At 38.8% G+C, this 16781-nt stretch overlaps 1 protein-coding gene across 9 annotated transcripts in view; it reads left to right on the plus strand.

Moving 5' to 3' along the window:
- Positions 1–16781, plus strand: part of MLIP (muscular LMNA interacting protein) — an 868816-nt gene that overhangs the window by 473579 nt on the left and 378456 nt on the right. The window lies entirely within an intron of this gene.

The following is a 16781-nucleotide window of genomic DNA, read 5'->3' on the forward strand; positions in this document are numbered from 1 at the left end:
TGAAAACATACTGGGCAAGATTACGAGTGGAGCACAAACATTTGTACGAGAGAAAAAAGAGGTTTATTGCTGGTGTTAGTACCAAGGGTGGGGGCCCAGCTTAAAAAAAAAATATATATTTTTTTTACAATAAAAACATTGACCTGACACTGCCTGCACTGATATCATGTGAGTGTGACATGATGCTTCACTAGTGTCTCTGACTACAGGGGTTAGTCTTTCTGTTTTACCCATTGGTATTTATGTGTGTGTGTATGTATGTATGTATGTATGTGACTGTGTGTGTATTTATGCATGTATGTGTGTGTGTGTATGTATGTATGTATGTGACTGTGTGTGTATTTATGCATGTATGTGTGTGTATGTATGTATGTGACTGTGTGTGTATTTATGCATGTATCTGTGTGTGTATGTATGTATGTATGTGACTGTGTGTGTATTTATGCATGTATGTGTGTGTATGTATGTATGTGACTGTGTATGTATTTATGCATGTATGTGTGTGTGTATGTATGTATGTATGTGACTGTGTGTGTATTTATGCATGTATGTGTGTGTGTATGTATGTATGTGACTGTGTGTGTATTTATGCATGTATGTATGTATGTATGTATGTATGTATGTATGTATGTGACTGTGTGTGTATTTTTGCATGTATGTGTGTGTGTATGTATGTATGTGACTGTGTGTGTATTTATGCATATATGTGTGTGTGTGTGTGTATGTATGTATGTGACTGTGTGTGTATTTATGCATGTATGTGTGTGTGTATGTATGTATGTGACTGTGTGTGTATTTATGCATATATGTGTGTGTGTGTGTGTGTGTATGTATGTATGTGACTGTGTGTGTATTTATGCATGTATGTGTGTGTGTGTATGTATTTATGTGACTGTGTGTGTATTTATGCATATATGTTTGTGTGTGTATGTATGTATGTATGTGACTGTGTGTGTATGTATGCATGTATGTGTGTCTGTATGTATGTATGTGACTGTGTGTGTATTTATGCATGTATGTGTGTGTGTATGTATGTATGTGACTGTGTGTGTATTTATGCATGTATGTGTGTGTGTATGTATGTATGTGACTGTGTGTATCTATGCATGTATGTGTGTGTGTATATATGTATGTATGTATGTGACTGTGTGTGTATTTATGCATGTATGTGTGTGTGTGTATGTATGTATGTATGTATGTGACTGTGTGTGTATTTATGCATATATGTTTGTGTGTGTATGTTTGTGGAACCAGCAAATTACAGACCTTGTTACTACAGCATGGGGGGAGGGGGTAAACAGTTTCACTATACAGTACCACTGGACTATGTCACAGACTACTGTGGTCACTTTATGAAGTACTAGGGCGGGTAAGGTCAGGCCAGACATCTCACTGGCAGATTACAGACTGTGACACTGACTCACTATTTACAGTACTGGTGGGTTAAGCAGTGTCACTATATACAGTAATAGGGGGTCAGACCATCTCACAGACTGTGGGCACAGGGTACCTCCTTTTGCAGACATGTAATCTGATTCACATTTTTTTTTTTCTGTGTTAAATGTTTTTTGTTTTTTTAAAAAAGATATGTATCAAATTCCATTTTTTTGGTGGGGGGGGGTTCCTTCTTAGATTTTTGCACCTGGGCCCTGTGGTTTCTAGTTACGCCTGAGGGTATGAGGTATGTTGCAGGCATATCTGTATAAATTAACTCATGTTGTCGGTGTCCCAAACAGCCGTCACCCATCTGGGGTTCGCAGGAAATCCCTTCTCCAGTAATCAAATAAAGTAGAGGGGTGTCAGGGTAATCAGAAGAGCAAGCGAGTCAAACAAATCAAAATTTTATGGAGTACAAGCAAACTGTATTGAACAGTACTACCCTCATATGACTCCCACAAAAGAGAAAACCAAAAAGCAGTCCTATATGCACTCAGACAAACAAATCGGACTTCTGTATGTGTAAAACAATGTAACTGAAGGCCCAGCAAAATGCCCCTTTCAGGGCACTTTTTGGAGTAGGTTTTTTTTTTCTTAGAGGGGTGGGGGGTTTAAAGTTAGAAGGTGTAGGTTTTTTTTTTATTCACAAAAAGAGCTTGATTACTTTAGGGTAATGCCCTACAAAATGACCTTTTAAGCGCTATTTGTAGTTTCAAATATTTTTTTTGGGGGGGAGTGTTTTTTAGAATAAGTATAACTCTTAATTTTGGTAGTTTGTTGATTATTTTTTTATAATTTGGGGTTTGCTATTTTTTGTAATATTAGGGTTTGTTATTTTTTTGTAATGTTAGTTTGTTTTCTTTAAACAGTAATGGTATTTTTTTTAAAGGTAATTAGGAATTTGTTTTACTTTCACAGGTAAGTTTTTTTTAAAGGTAGTAGTTTTTTTTTGGTAAAGGTAGGGTTAGTCTATTTTGGTTAACTTAGGGGTTGTTAGGTTAGGGGTTTTAGATGTTAGTGGGTTATTTTGCGTTGGGGGGCAGGTAGTTTAGGGGTTAATAGTGTAGTGGGGACTTTGCGAAGTGGACACAGCGGTTTAGGGGTTTATAGTGTAGAAGCTTACTTAGCGGTCGGTTGTGTGGCAGTTTAGGGGTTAAATACCTAAAATCTTACTTTGCAGTGTGGTGTGTTGTCATTTAGGGGTTAATAGTGTAAAGAGGTAGTTTGCAATATGGGGGGTGGCAGTTTAGGGATCCATAGTGTAGTTTAGTGCAACTGTTTTCTCTGGACAAACTATTTTCACGACCTTTGAGGTTGTGTGAAAATTTTGAGTGGTAAATGCGATTGCGTTTGTGCAATCGCATATACTTTCAACTTGTAATACAATATCATGGCTCAACACTACCAATTGAAAATATGGGGAGCATAAATTACTTTAAGTTTGAGTAAACAAATTTGCTGTAATTTGAACAGTGCACAACTTGTAATGTGGATTTGTGCATGAAGAACACTGTGATCTCGGAATCGCATTTACGCTCCTTGCACTAACAATAGAGCTCCACTTGTAATCTGGCCCTTAGTGTTTGTTTTGAAAGTCTTTAACTCCAGATGATAACATATCCATCATCCAAGATATTATAATTTTGCAAATGATCATTTTGATCATGCAGATTATTCTATTAATTAAATTTGATTTGATAATATGGATTTAACCACCAGTAAATGAATTCCTGAAAATATGGAAAATACTTTGTTTTCTCTCATAAATCTAGAGCATTATTATAAAAGAAAGAATCTACCACTTTCTAAGACTATACTTACAGGGAGTGCAGAATTATTAGGCAAGTTGTATTTTTGAGGATTAATTTTATTATTGAACAACAACCATGTTCTCAATGAACCCAAAAAACTCATTAATATCAAAGCTGAATAGTTTTTAGTTTGTTTTTAGTTATAGCTATTTTAGGGGGATATCTGTGTGTGCAGGTGACTATTACTGTGCATAATTATTAGGCAACTTAACAAAAAACAAATATATACCCATTTCAATTATTTATTTTTACCAGTTAAACCAATATAACATCTCAACATTCACAAATATACATTTCTGACATTCAAAAACAAAACAAAAACAAATCAGTGACCAATATAGCCACCTTTCTTTGCAAGGACACTCAAAAGCCTGCCATCCATGGATTCTGTCAGTGTTTTGATCTGTTCACCATCAACATTGCGTGCAGCAGCAACCACAGCCTCCCAGACACTGTTTAGAGAGGTGTACTGTTTTCCCTCCTTGTAAATCTCACATTTGATGATGGACCACAGGTTCTCAATGGGGTTCAGATCAGGTGAACAAGGAGGCCATGTCATTAGATTTTCTTCTTTTATACCCTTTCTTGCCAGCCACGCTGTGGAGTACTTGGACGCGTGTGATGGAGCATTGTCCTGCATGAAAATCATGTTTTTCTTGAAGGATGCAGACTTCTTCCTGTACCACTGCTTGAAGAAGGTGTCTTCCAGAAACTGGCAGTAGGACTGGGAGTTGAGCTTGACTCCATCCTCAACCCGAAAAGGCCCCACAAGCTCATCTTTGATGATACCAGCACAAACCAGTACTCCACCTCCACCTTGCTGGCGTCTGAGTCGGACTGGAGCTCTCTGCCCTTTACCAATCCAGCCACCGGCCCATCCATCTGGCCCATCAAGACTCACTCTCATTTCATCAGTCCATAAAACCTTAGAAAAATCTTGAGATATTTCTTGGCCCAGTCTTGACGTTTCAGCTTGTGTGTCTTGTTCAGTGGTGGTCGTCTTTCAGCCTTTCTTACCTTGGCCATGTCGCTGAGTATTGCACACCTTGTGCTTTTGGGCACTCCAGTGATGTTGCAGCTCTGAAATATGGCCAAACTGGTGGCAAGTGGCATCTTGGCAGCTGCACACTTGACTTTTCTCAGTTCATGGGCAGTTATTTTGCGCCTTGGTTTTTCCACACGCTTCTTGCGACCCTGTTGACTATTTGGAATGAAACGCTTGATTGTTCGATGAGCACGCTTCAGAAGCTTTGCAATTTTAAGAGTGCTGCATCCCTCTGCAAGATATCTCACTATTTTTGACTTTTCTGAGCCTGTCAAGTCCTTCTTTTGACCCATTTTGCCAAAGGAAAGGAAGTTGCCTAATAATTATGCACACCTGATATAGGGTGTTGATGTCATTAGACCACACCCCTTCTCATTACAGAGATGCACATCACCTAATATGCTTAATTGGTAGTAGGCTTTCGAGCCTATACAGCTTGGAGTAAGACAACATGCATAAAGAGGATGATGTGGTCAAAATACTCATTTGCCTAATAATTCTGCACTCCCTGTAGATTTTAGGAAACCATCTGTCAGTTGTTAGCCATTGCTCTAAATTTCTAATCTTGTAATTATCCTCAAAGAAAATACTTAATTAGATAAAATCATAACTATAATCATTTATTTGGTATAAATATGCTTTACATCTCAGAGAATGGCAACTGTGGCCCATAGCAAAATTTCCCAAAACATATTGTAATTATTATTGTTTTAATTTACCCCTCATGTGTGTTTAAAAGTTACATTTTCCAATCCTTAAGCTGTTCTATAATTCTACAGTTGTGCTAGAATTGGATAAAGTAATTACTACTCTCCAGGATTCTTGGGAAATAAAAGAAGATAGTAAGGAGACTACTTGACAAAAGCATTAGGCTAGTAAGTTTCAGAAACCAAATCCTTTCTATTTTATGGGATATACGGTTTGACTTTGCATAACATTTTATTATTATTTATTTATAAAGCTCCAACAGATTCAGCAGCGCTGCCCATGAGTACAAGGATAAAAGTACAAGGGAGAAACAATACAATAAAAGACAAAATTTTACAGACAAATACAGGGGGGATTGAGGGCCCTATTCCTGTGGGAACTTACAATCTAGATGGGTAGAAGGATGGGAAACAGGAGATGGGGACTGCAAATGTGAGAATGATATTAGTGAGGAGATAGATGAGGGCAACTGTTAGGTAACTGAAGTTAATTTGTTAATGAGTTGGGTGATAAGCTTCCCTGAACAAGAAGGTCTTTAGGGAACGTTTAAAGGAGGAGAGGTTAGGTGAAAGTCTGACAGCTTGAGGAAGTGCGTTCCAGAGGGTTGGTGCCGCACGAGAGAAGTCTTGTAGTCAAGCATGAGAGGAGGTGATGGTAGAGGACGCAAGTAGCAGGTCATTGTTGGATCTAATGGGGCGGGCTGGAGTATATTTGTTGAAGATTGAGGACAGGTAGGGTGGGGCAGCATTGGTGAGGGCTTTGTAAGTCAGGGTGAGAATTTTGAATTTAACTCTGCTGTGAATGGGGAGCCAGTGAAGGGACTCACAGAGAGGTGCAGGAGAAACAGAGTGTCGAGAGAGGTGGATTAGCCTGGCAGATGCATTTAGGATGACTTGAAGGGGGAGAGAGGCGGGAGAGGGGGAGGCCAGTTAGTAGGTTATTACAGTAGTCAAGTCGGGAAATTACTACGGAGTGGATTAGCTGTTTAGTGGTTTCAGCACTCAGAAACGGACGAATTTTGGAGATGTTGCGTAGGTGGTTGTGGCAGGATGAAGAGAGTAATTGGATGTAGGGAATGAAAGACAGATTTGAGTCAAGTGTGACACCAAGGCAGCGGACTTGGGGTGATGGGGAGATAGTGGTGCCGTCAACAGTGATGAAAAAATTAGAAACTGGAGTAGAGTTAGAGGGGGGGATTAGAAGTAGTTTGGTCTTGGACATGTTTATTTTTAGGTGGTGAGAGGTCATCCAGAAGGAAATGCCAAATAAGCAGTCGCTGATGTGAGAATTGACAGAAGGAGAGAGTGAAGGGGTGGAAAGGTAGATCTGGGTATCATCAGCATAGAGGTGATAGTTGAAGCCATAGCTGTTGATATGTTTACCCAGTGAAGAAGTGTAAATAGAGAAGAGTAGAGGACCAAGGACAGAGCCTTGAGGTACTCCAACAGACAGAGGCAATAGAGAGGAGGAGTCACCAGCAAAAGAGACAGAGAAGGATCTGTTAGAGAGATAAGAGTGAATCCAGGAGAGGGCAGTGTCACAGAGCCCAAGAGAGTGACGAGTCTGTAGGAGAAGGGGGTGGTCAACAGTGTCAAAGGCAGCAGAGAGGTCAAGTAAGATGAGTATAGATTAGTAGCCTTTGTTTTTAGCAGAAAGGAAATTGTTGGTAACATTGGTGAGGGCAGTCTCAGTTGAGTGTTGGGGACAGAAGCCAGATTGCAGGGAGTCGATCAATGAGTTGGAGGACAGGAAGTGGGTTAGGTGATTGAAAACGAGTTTTTCAAGGATTTTTTAAGCTAGCGGGAGCAGTGATATGGGGCGGTAGTTTGCAGGAGAGTTAGGGTCAATGGAGGTTTTTTTAAGGATGGGGGTGACCTTTGCATGTTTGAAGGAGGCAGGGAATGTGCCAGTAGAAAGATATAGGTTGAATATTTGAGTAAGAGCCGGAGTGAGGGTGGGAGACAGAGAAGGTATTAGATGTGAAGGAATAGGGTCAAGTGGGCAGGTAGTGAGGTGTAAGGAAGACAATAGGAAAGACACTTCACTCTCAGTGGTTGGGAAGAGGGTGCAGAGAATGGCAGAGGGGGAGGCTGGGAACAAAGTTGGGAGATTGCAGGCTTGTGTTGGGATGTTTCTTCGGATAGTAAGTGTTTTATTGAAAAAGTAGTCAGCCAGGTCTTGAGTACTGAATGCAAATGGGGGGGTGCATGCGGGTAGAGGAGAGAGTTGAAAATGGAGAAGAGTCTTTTAGGGTTTGAGGAGTGAGTGGATATAAGAGAAGAGAAGTAGGTTTGCTTAGTTAAGTGAAAGGCAGAGGTGTAAGAGTAAAGAATGAACTTATAAGCACGTTCAGCAGTGCGGTAGCATTTTTGTAGGTTGCGTGTTTGCTGGAAATGCCAGGACTGGAGCTGACGACGTGGGGCTTTGCAAAGTTGGGGTGGAGCAAGAGTGTCAAGTGCAGAGGAGATAGTATATTTATTTATTACTATAAGAAAGAGAAAAAGACTTCAAACTGTTAGAAAGCCTTTAAAATGACAGGGAATACAGCGTTCTTTATATTATTTTAAAGCACATTTTAATGTTTAGCTTTAGCACAGTTCAATATTCCAGAACTGAAACAACCTAGGCATACACAAGCATAGTAAAAAGATACACTTATATACAAAGTATCAAAAAACTCACTCGCTACAGTCATTCAACATACACACAAAGACTCACTATATATAGAGCACTGAAATTAGATTCCTAGTCTAAAAAGGAAAGTCCTCCTAAATGGCCATAATAGAGACTTGGAGTAAACAGCGCTGTTACTTTAAGCAGCATCCAAAAATGGTGTGCAAAAAAGAAAGTTTGTTGTTTTATCTTACCATGCCAAAAGCATCAAAAAGCAAACATATTGATATATATAGTGTAGTCAGTTAATAGTTGTATGCAAAATTCTGTCAGGACAGTTCTCCAAATAGTTTTGTATTATATCAAGAGGGTGTTAGTGCAGTAGCAAGCAAGCAGGTTAGTGAGTGATGTAATTTTGCACATGCATTTCAGATTCTTCATTAAAGGGCTTTGTGAGTCATGCGGTATATGTTATATACAAAAGAGGACCGTTACCTTTCACAACTCGGCTTCCAAATGTCCACCGCTATAGTTCAAAATAAACGGTAAAGTGTTACCTGGAGCCTCCAGTCCCTCCTTTGCCAGACCTCATATTTACCTCGGTTAACCGCAAACTTCTCCAAGACTTAGATACCTTGCCATGTACATCCTTTTCCCAACAGCTTACAGCATGGTCATACCAGACCTGATTTCACAAATTGCTCGCTTTTCCACAAACTGCACCCACTCCTTTCAACTCAGTGAGTTGTTTGTTTGCGAAGAATGCATACAGGTGAGTAATTCAAAAGAGCAAACAGCCAACGTACGTTTCACCCAGAATCCTTTGCAACAAGGGCTTCATCAGGGCTGTCAATCAAAATGTGAGTCTGTCTTTTAACGAGTAAACTCCACCCCTTTGCTTTACATCATTGTTTCTTAAGGGGGATGATTACTATCACTAATAGTCGCTCACTTAAATAACTTAACTTAGTACTTCATTCATAAATGTACATTCACACCAGAAATCATTACTCAACAAACATCATTTTTCACTTTATAGGAAAAAACGTCATTTTTCCAAAGCTTTTACCTTCCATCTCTATAAAGTACAAGAGATTACACAACATAAGTCTTTAAGTAGTTTCTTAAATCTTTAACTGGACATTTTACAACAGACGTTTATAATTGTATTACCTTATTATTCTTTCTTATACCCTGATTACTGCACTGCATCCTGTCCGATGCTGAAGGGGAAAGACAATACCAGATAAAACATTTTACTAATTGTGACTCCTTTGGTGTGGTTTATCTCCTTTCTTGTTCTTGTCCAAAATTCTATGTGGGCAAAACGAAAAGACAGATAAAAGACCACATAAGAGAACACAGAGATGACATAACCTCTCTAAAGGACACAAGTGTGGCAAGACATTTCCTGGAATGTCATGAATCAAATCCTGAAACTTTAAGATTTGTGGGTATTGATAGAGGCATTATGTCAGGAAGAGGAGGAGATAATGACAAGTGCCTTTTACAAAAAGAGACAAAGTGGATATATACCCTTAAAACGTTATACCCCAGGGGACTCAATGAAAAATTAGAATTTGCGAGTTACCTTTAAGGACATAAGAACAATCTATGTATCTCCTAACATCTATCTATTTTCAATAAACACAAACTATAAAGAATGAGGCATAACCTAAGCCAGAATATTATACTTAGATATTTACAGATGCTCATGTAGCACCGGGCAGGATGCAGTGCATTAATCAAAGTATAAGAAGGAATAATAAGGTAATAAAATTATTTCCTGTACATATATTTACTCTTGACTTATACAATATACAGGGATAAAGGTTGTACTTAGATATTTACATTGTACTTGGATATTTACATATGCTTATGCAGCATCGGACAGGATGCAGTGCAGTAATCAGGGTATAAGAAAGAATAATAAGGTAATAAAATAATTTTCTATATATAAACTTACTCTTGACCTATACAACATTTAGGGATACAGGTCTGTTGTAAAATGTCCGGTAAAAGATTTAAGAAACTGCTTAAAGACTTAAGAAACTGCTTAAAGATGTTGTGTAATCTCTTGTACTTTATAGAGATGGAAGGTAAAAGCTTTGGAAAAATAAATTTTTTTCCTATAAAGTGAAAAATGATGTTTGTTGAGTAATGATTTCTGGTGTGAATGTACATTTATGAATGAAGTACTAAGTTAAGTTATTTAAGTGAGCGACTATTAATGATAGTAATCATCACCCTTAAGAAACAATGATGTAAAGCAAAGGGGTGGAGTTTACTCGTTAAAAGACGGACTCACATTTTGATTGACAGCCCTGATGAAGCCCTTGTTGCAAAGGATTCTGGGTGAAATGTACGTTGGCTGTTTCCTCTTTTGAATTAATCACCTGTATGCAGTCTTTGCAAACAAACAACTCACTGAGTTGAAAGGAGTGGGTGCAGTTTGTGGAAAAGCGAGCAATTTGTGAAATCAAGTCTGGTATGACCACGCTGTAAGCTGTTGGGAGACGGATGTACATTGCAAGGTATCTAAGTCTTGGAGAAGTTTGCGGTTAACCGAGGTAAATCTGAGGTCTAGCAAAGGAGGGACTGGAAGCTCCAGGTAACACTTTACCATTTATTTTGAACTATAGCAGTGGATATTTTAAAGCCAAGTTGCGAAAGGTAACTGCCCCCTTTTGTATATAACATATACCACATGACTCACAAAGCCCTTTAATGAGGAATCTGAAATGCATGTGCAAAATTACATTGCTCACTAACCTGCTTGCTTGCTACTGCACTAACGCCATCTTGATATAATACAAAACTATTTGGAGAACTGTCCTGACAGAATTTTGCATACAACTATTAACTGACTACACTATATATCAATATGTGTGCTTTTTGATGCTTTTGGCATGGTAAGATAAAACAACAAACTTTCTTTTTTGCACACCATTTTTGGATGCTGCTTAAAGTAACAGTGCTGTTTACTCCAAGGCCTCTAGTTATTACGGTCTGGCGGACCTGATCCGACACTGCGGATCAGGTCCGCCAGACCTCGCTGAATGCGGCGAGCAATACGCTCGCCGTATTCAGCATTGCACCAGCAGCTCACAAGAGCTGCTGGTGCAACGCCGCCCCCTGCAGACTCGCGGCCAATAGGCCGTCAGCAGGGGGGTGTCAATCAACCCGATCGTACTCCATTGGGTTGATTTCCGGCGATGACTGTCCGCCTGCTCAGAGCAGTCGGACAGGTTATAGAGCAGCGGTCTTTGTGACCGCTGCTTCATAACTGCTGTTTCTGGCGAGTCTGAAGACTCACCAGAAACAGAGGCCATCAAGCTCCTTACGGAGCTTGATAACTAGAGGCCCAAGTCTCTATTATGGCCATATAGGAGGACTTTCCTTTTTAGACTAGGAATCTAATTTCAGTGCTCTATATATAGTGAGTCTTTGTGTGTATGTTGAATGACTGTAGCGAGTGAGTTTTTTGATACTTTGTATATAAGTGTATCTTTTTACTATGCTTGTGTATGCCTAGGTTGTTTCAGTTCTGGAATATTGAACTGTGCTAAAGCTAAAAATTAAAATGTGCTTTAAAATAATATAAAGAGTGCTGTATCCCCTGTCATTTTAAAGGCTTTCTAACAGTTTGAAGTCTTTTTCTCTTTCTTATAGTAATAAATAAATATACTCTCTCCTCTGCACTTTACACTCTTGCTCCACCCCAACTTTGCAAAGCCCCACATCGTCAGCTCCAGCCCTGGCATTTCCAGCAAACACGCCACCTACAAAAATGCTACCACACTGCTGAACGTGCCTATAAGTTAATTCTCTACTATTACACCTCTGCCTTTCACTTAACTAAGCAAACCTACTTCTCTTCTCTTATATCCACTCACTCCTCAAACCCTAAAAGACTCTTCTCCATTTTCAACTCTCTCCTCTACCCGCATGCACCCCCCCCCCTCATTTGCATTCAGTACTCAAGACCTGGCTGACTACTTTTTCAATAAAACACTAACTATCCAAAGAAACATCCCAACACAAGCCTGCAATCTCCCAACTTTGTTCCCAGCCTCCCCCTCTGCCACTCTCTGCACCCTCCTCCCAACCACTGAGAGTGAAGTGGCTTTCCTATTGTCTTCCTTACACCTCACTACCTGCCCACTTGACCCTATTCCTTCATATCTAATACCTTCTCTGTCTCCCACCTTCACTCCGGCTCACGGAAAGACGTCACTTTATGGTACCGTCATTTAGTGTTAGTCGTCGGAAGAAAAGGATGCTCCGCGTCTGCCTGTCTGGAGGACCTCTTCTGCCCGGATAGGATGAAGAGTTTGGGCCGTCTGGAGGACCACTTCTGCCCGGTTGGGTGAAGACGTCTCAAGGTAGGGTGGTCTTCAAGGGGTTAGTGTTAGGTTTTATTAAGGGGGGATTGGGTGGGTTTTAGAGTAGGGTTGGGTGTGTGGGTGGTGGGTTGTAATGTTGGGGGGGGTATTGTCTTTTTTTTTACAGGTAAAAGAGCTGATTACTTTGGGGCAATACCCCGCAAAAAGCATCTTTAAGGGCTATTTGTAATTTAGTATAGGGTAGGGATTTTTATTATTTTGGGGGGCTTTTTTATTTTATTAGGGGGATTAGATTAGGTGTAATTAGTTTAAAAAAAATGTAATTATTTTATTTTTTTCTGTAATTTAGTGGGTTTTTTTCCGTAATTTAGTTTATTTAATTTAATTGTAATTAATTGTAGTTAATTTAGGTAATTTATTTAATGATAGTGTAGTGTTAGGTGTAATTGTAACTTAGGTTAGGATTTATTTTACAGGTAAATTTGTCTTTATTTTAGCTAGGAAGTTATTAAATAGTTAATAACTATTTAATAACTATTCTACCTAGTTAAAATAAATACAAAGTTGCCTGTAAAATAAAAATAAACATATTGTAGCTATCTTATGGTTTATTTTATCGGTAAGTATTTAGTTTTAAATAGGAATAATTTAGTTAATTGTAGTAATTTTATTTAGATTATTTTAAATTACATTTAAGTTAGGGGGGTGTTAGGGTTAGACTTAGATTTAGGGGTTAATACATTTAATATAGTTGCGGCGACGTTAGGAGCGGCAGATTAGGGGTTAATAAATGTAGGTAGGTGTCAGCGATGTTAGGGACAGCAGATTAGGGGTTAATAAAAGGTAACTAATGTTTGCGAGACGGGAGTGTGGTGGTTAAGGTGTTAATTTATTTATTGAAGTGGCGGAGATGTCCGGTCGGCAGATTAAGGGTTAAAAAAATTATTTAAGTGTTTGCGATGTGGGGGGGGGGGGGCTCGGTTTAGGGGTTAATAGGTAGTTTATGGGTTTTAGTGTACTTTTTATCACTTTAGTTAAGAGTTTTATGTTACGGCGTTAGCCCATAAAACTCTTAACTACTGACTTTTAAATGCGGTAGGAGTCTTGACAGGAGAGGGTCTACCGCTCACTTTTTCCAAGACTCGTAATACCGGCATTAGGCAAATCCCATTAAAAAGATAGGATACGCAATTTACGTAAGTGGATTTGCGGTATGCTCGAGTCGCGGAAATAAAGTGAGCGGTGCACCTGTACCTGCCAGACTCGTAATACCAGCAGGCATTAAAAAGCAGCGTTGGGACCTCTCAACGCTGCTTTTTAAGGCAAACGCAAGACTCGTAATCTAGACGCAAGAGAACAAAATTGATGATAAAAGTAAATTGGAAAATTGACTGTCCCTTTAAGAAGCTCATACATTTCCATTATTACCTCATCCAAAAATCACTGAAAAAATCATTTGAAGAAACAGCTGTGTTTCTCACATAATATTGTGCACATTAACAGAATGAAAACATGAGGTTTTAATGCACAAGTACTTTAACATTCAAAAATATGTGTGAAAGTCCTAGATAATATATATCATTTGAAAGAGGTCATGTTGGTTTCAAGAGCTCAAGGCTGTTAAAAAAATGTTTTTTGATAAAAAATGTTTTCTTAAGAATTGTACTGAGACAATAGCTGGATTAAATAAAGTATGAGAACCACATGATACATTAGTTTTCAAATGGTTTGAAATTGTTTTGAATGAGATAACTCTACAAAAAAATATGTAAAGCAATTCACACAATTAGATTCCTACCATTTCAATAGTATTAAATATTACTTTTACTTTAATATTCAGCAGTGTCTTTTTTGTAATTAGAAATCATAATAATATAACCTTTTTAGTGATGTCGCGAATAGTCCGCCGGCGAATAGTTCCCGGCGAACATATGCGATTTTCGGTCCGCCCCCTATTCTTTATCATTGAGTAAACTTTGACCCTGTACCTCACAGTCAGAAGACACATTACAGCCAATCAGCAGCAGACACTCCCTCCCAGACCCTCCCACCTCCTGGACAGCATCCATTTTAGATTCATTTGGAAGCTGCATTCTTAGTGAGAGGAGGGACAGTGTAGCTGCTGCTGATTTAATAGGGAAATTGATAGCTAGGCTAGTGTATTCAGTGTCCACTACAGTCCTGAAGGACTCATCTGATCTCTGCTGTAAGGACAGCACCCCAAAAAGCCCTTTTTAGGGCAAGAACATCAGTCTGCTTTTTTTTTCCTGTGTAATCTAATTGCAGTTGCCTGCCTGCCAGCGTGTGTGTCAGGCTCACAGCGTATACTGTGCCCACTTGCCCAGTGCCACCACTCATATCTGGTGTAACAGTGGTGTACATTTAAAAAAACAAAACACTTTTTTGACTTCGAAATAATAGCAGACAGCTGCCAGTACCCAAGATGGCCGCCAATAAGGCAGATGGGGAGGGTTAGAGAGCTGTTTTGGGGGGGGGGATCAGGGAGGTTGGTGGCTAAGGGGGGATGCTACACCACAGCATATGTAAATATGCTAAAAAAAAAACAACTTTTATTTTAGTACTGGCAGACTTTCTGCCAGTACTTAAGATGGCGGGGACAATTGTGGGGTGGGGGAGGGAAGGGAGCTGTTTGGGAGGGATCAGGGGGTCTGATGTGTCAGGTGGGAGGCTGATCTCTACACTAAAGCTAAAATTAACCCTGCAAGCTCCCTACAAACTACCTAATTAATCCCTTCACTGCTAGCCATAATACATGTGTGATGCGCAGCAGCATTTAGCGGCCTTCTAATTACCAGAAAGCAACGCCAAAGTCATATATGTCTGCTATTTCTGAACAAAGGGGATCCCAGAGAAGCATTTACAATCATTTGTGCCATAATTGCACAAGCTGTTTGTAAATAATTTCAGTGAGAAACCTAAAATTGCAAAAAAAAATTATGTTTTTTTAAAATTTGATTACATTTGGCGGTGAAATGGTGGCATGAAATATACCAAAATGGGCCTAGATAAATACTTTGGGTTGTCTACTACACTACACTTAAGCTAAAATTAACTCTACAAGCTCCCTACATGCTCCCTAATTAACCCCTTCACTGCTGGGCATAAAACACGTGTGGTGCGCAGTGGCATTTAGCAGCCTTCTAATTACCAAAAAGCAACGCCAAAGCCATATAAGTCTGCTATAATGGCATGTCTGACACACAGTGTTGGGGCAAGGGTCCATCTGACCACTAATACCTGGTCTGAAAAGCATGGTCACAGGGCAGGTATATCATCTACACTGCGCACTGTGAAGCGGGCGTATCCCTTAGACTACCTGATCGATACAACATCATACCTCATGTTTTAAAGCACGTTATTCCAAACACTTTATGGATTAAAACCAGACTCTGCATCAACTATGTAATTTTCCATGGGAGTTTTGCCATGGATCCCCCTCCGGCATGCCACAGTCCCCTTGAAACAACTTTTCCATCACTATTGTGGCCAGAAAGAGTCCCTGTGGGTTTTAAAATTCGCCTGCCTATTAAAGTCTATGGCGGTTCGCCCGGTTCGCCGGTTCGCGAACAGTTGTGGAAGTTTGCGTTCGCGGTTCGCGAACCCAAATTTTTATGTTCGCGACATCACTAAACCTTTTGTGTTATTTATTGAGCATTAGGCTAAGTGCATGTGATTTTTCAGTTGATAAAGGTAACCTCAATCAAGAAAGTGAAACAATGATATACGTATATAATGTAACGTAATGATATACGTATTATGATATCATTATGACCTTTGTTTCATACATTCTTCTTCCTTCAATTTTGCATTTATGTTTTGTTTGTTTTTTAAAATTTCCATAATAATATTTTTAGCTCTTCTCTGTAATTTAATTTAATGTATTTTGCATCCTGTTTTTATCAATCATTTATAAAGACAAGTTATATTTTACAGTATCATTAATTAAGAAGATGATCTATTAGAAATAACTCAATAAATCAGAAATTATGTCAATAGTGTTTAAATATGATCACTATAGGTTTTAAAAAAAATAAAATGCTAAACATATATAGACTCTAGCATTCTTTTCTGAGAAGCATTGGATTAAAGGGACAGTAAAGTCAAATCTAAACTTTCATGATTCAGATAGGGTATGCAATTTTAAACAACTTTCCAATTTACTTTTATCATCAAATTTGCTTTGTTCCCTTGGTGGTATTTTTGAAAAGCTAAACCTAGCTAGGCTCAAACTGATTTCTAAACAGTTGAAAACCGCCTCCTAGCTCAGAGCATTTTGAAAGTTTTTCACAGTTAGACTGTGCTAGTTCACATGTGTCATATAGATAACATTGTGCTCACTCCCGTGAAGTTATTTAGGAGTCTTCACTGACTGACTACACTGCATGTCTGTCAAAGGCACTTAGATAAGGAGGCTGTCTGCAAAGTCTTAGATAAAAGGTAATCATAGAGGTAAAAAGTATATTAATATAACTAAGATAAGGGGCAGTCTGCAGAGGCTTAGATACAAGGTAATCACAGAGGTAAAAAGTATATTAATATAATTGTGTTGGTTATGCAAAACTGGGGAATGGGTAATAAAGGGATTATCTATCTTTTTAAAGAAGAACATTTTTGGTGTAGACTGTCCCTTTAATATCAGTCCTTTTGTTTAATAAACTAATGTCATTTATATTTAGAATGTTTGTTGACTGCATTATCTATAATTATATTGCTATCTAAAACTTGTAGTGCAAACCCATTTAGACATTCAACTAAAACTAATATTTTCTTTAAATAATATAGTTGAGAATACACTAAAAT

This window comes from Bombina bombina, chromosome 4, assembly GCF_027579735.1.
Source record: "Bombina bombina isolate aBomBom1 chromosome 4, aBomBom1.pri, whole genome shotgun sequence".
NCBI lineage: Eukaryota > Metazoa > Chordata > Amphibia > Anura > Bombinatoridae > Bombina > Bombina bombina.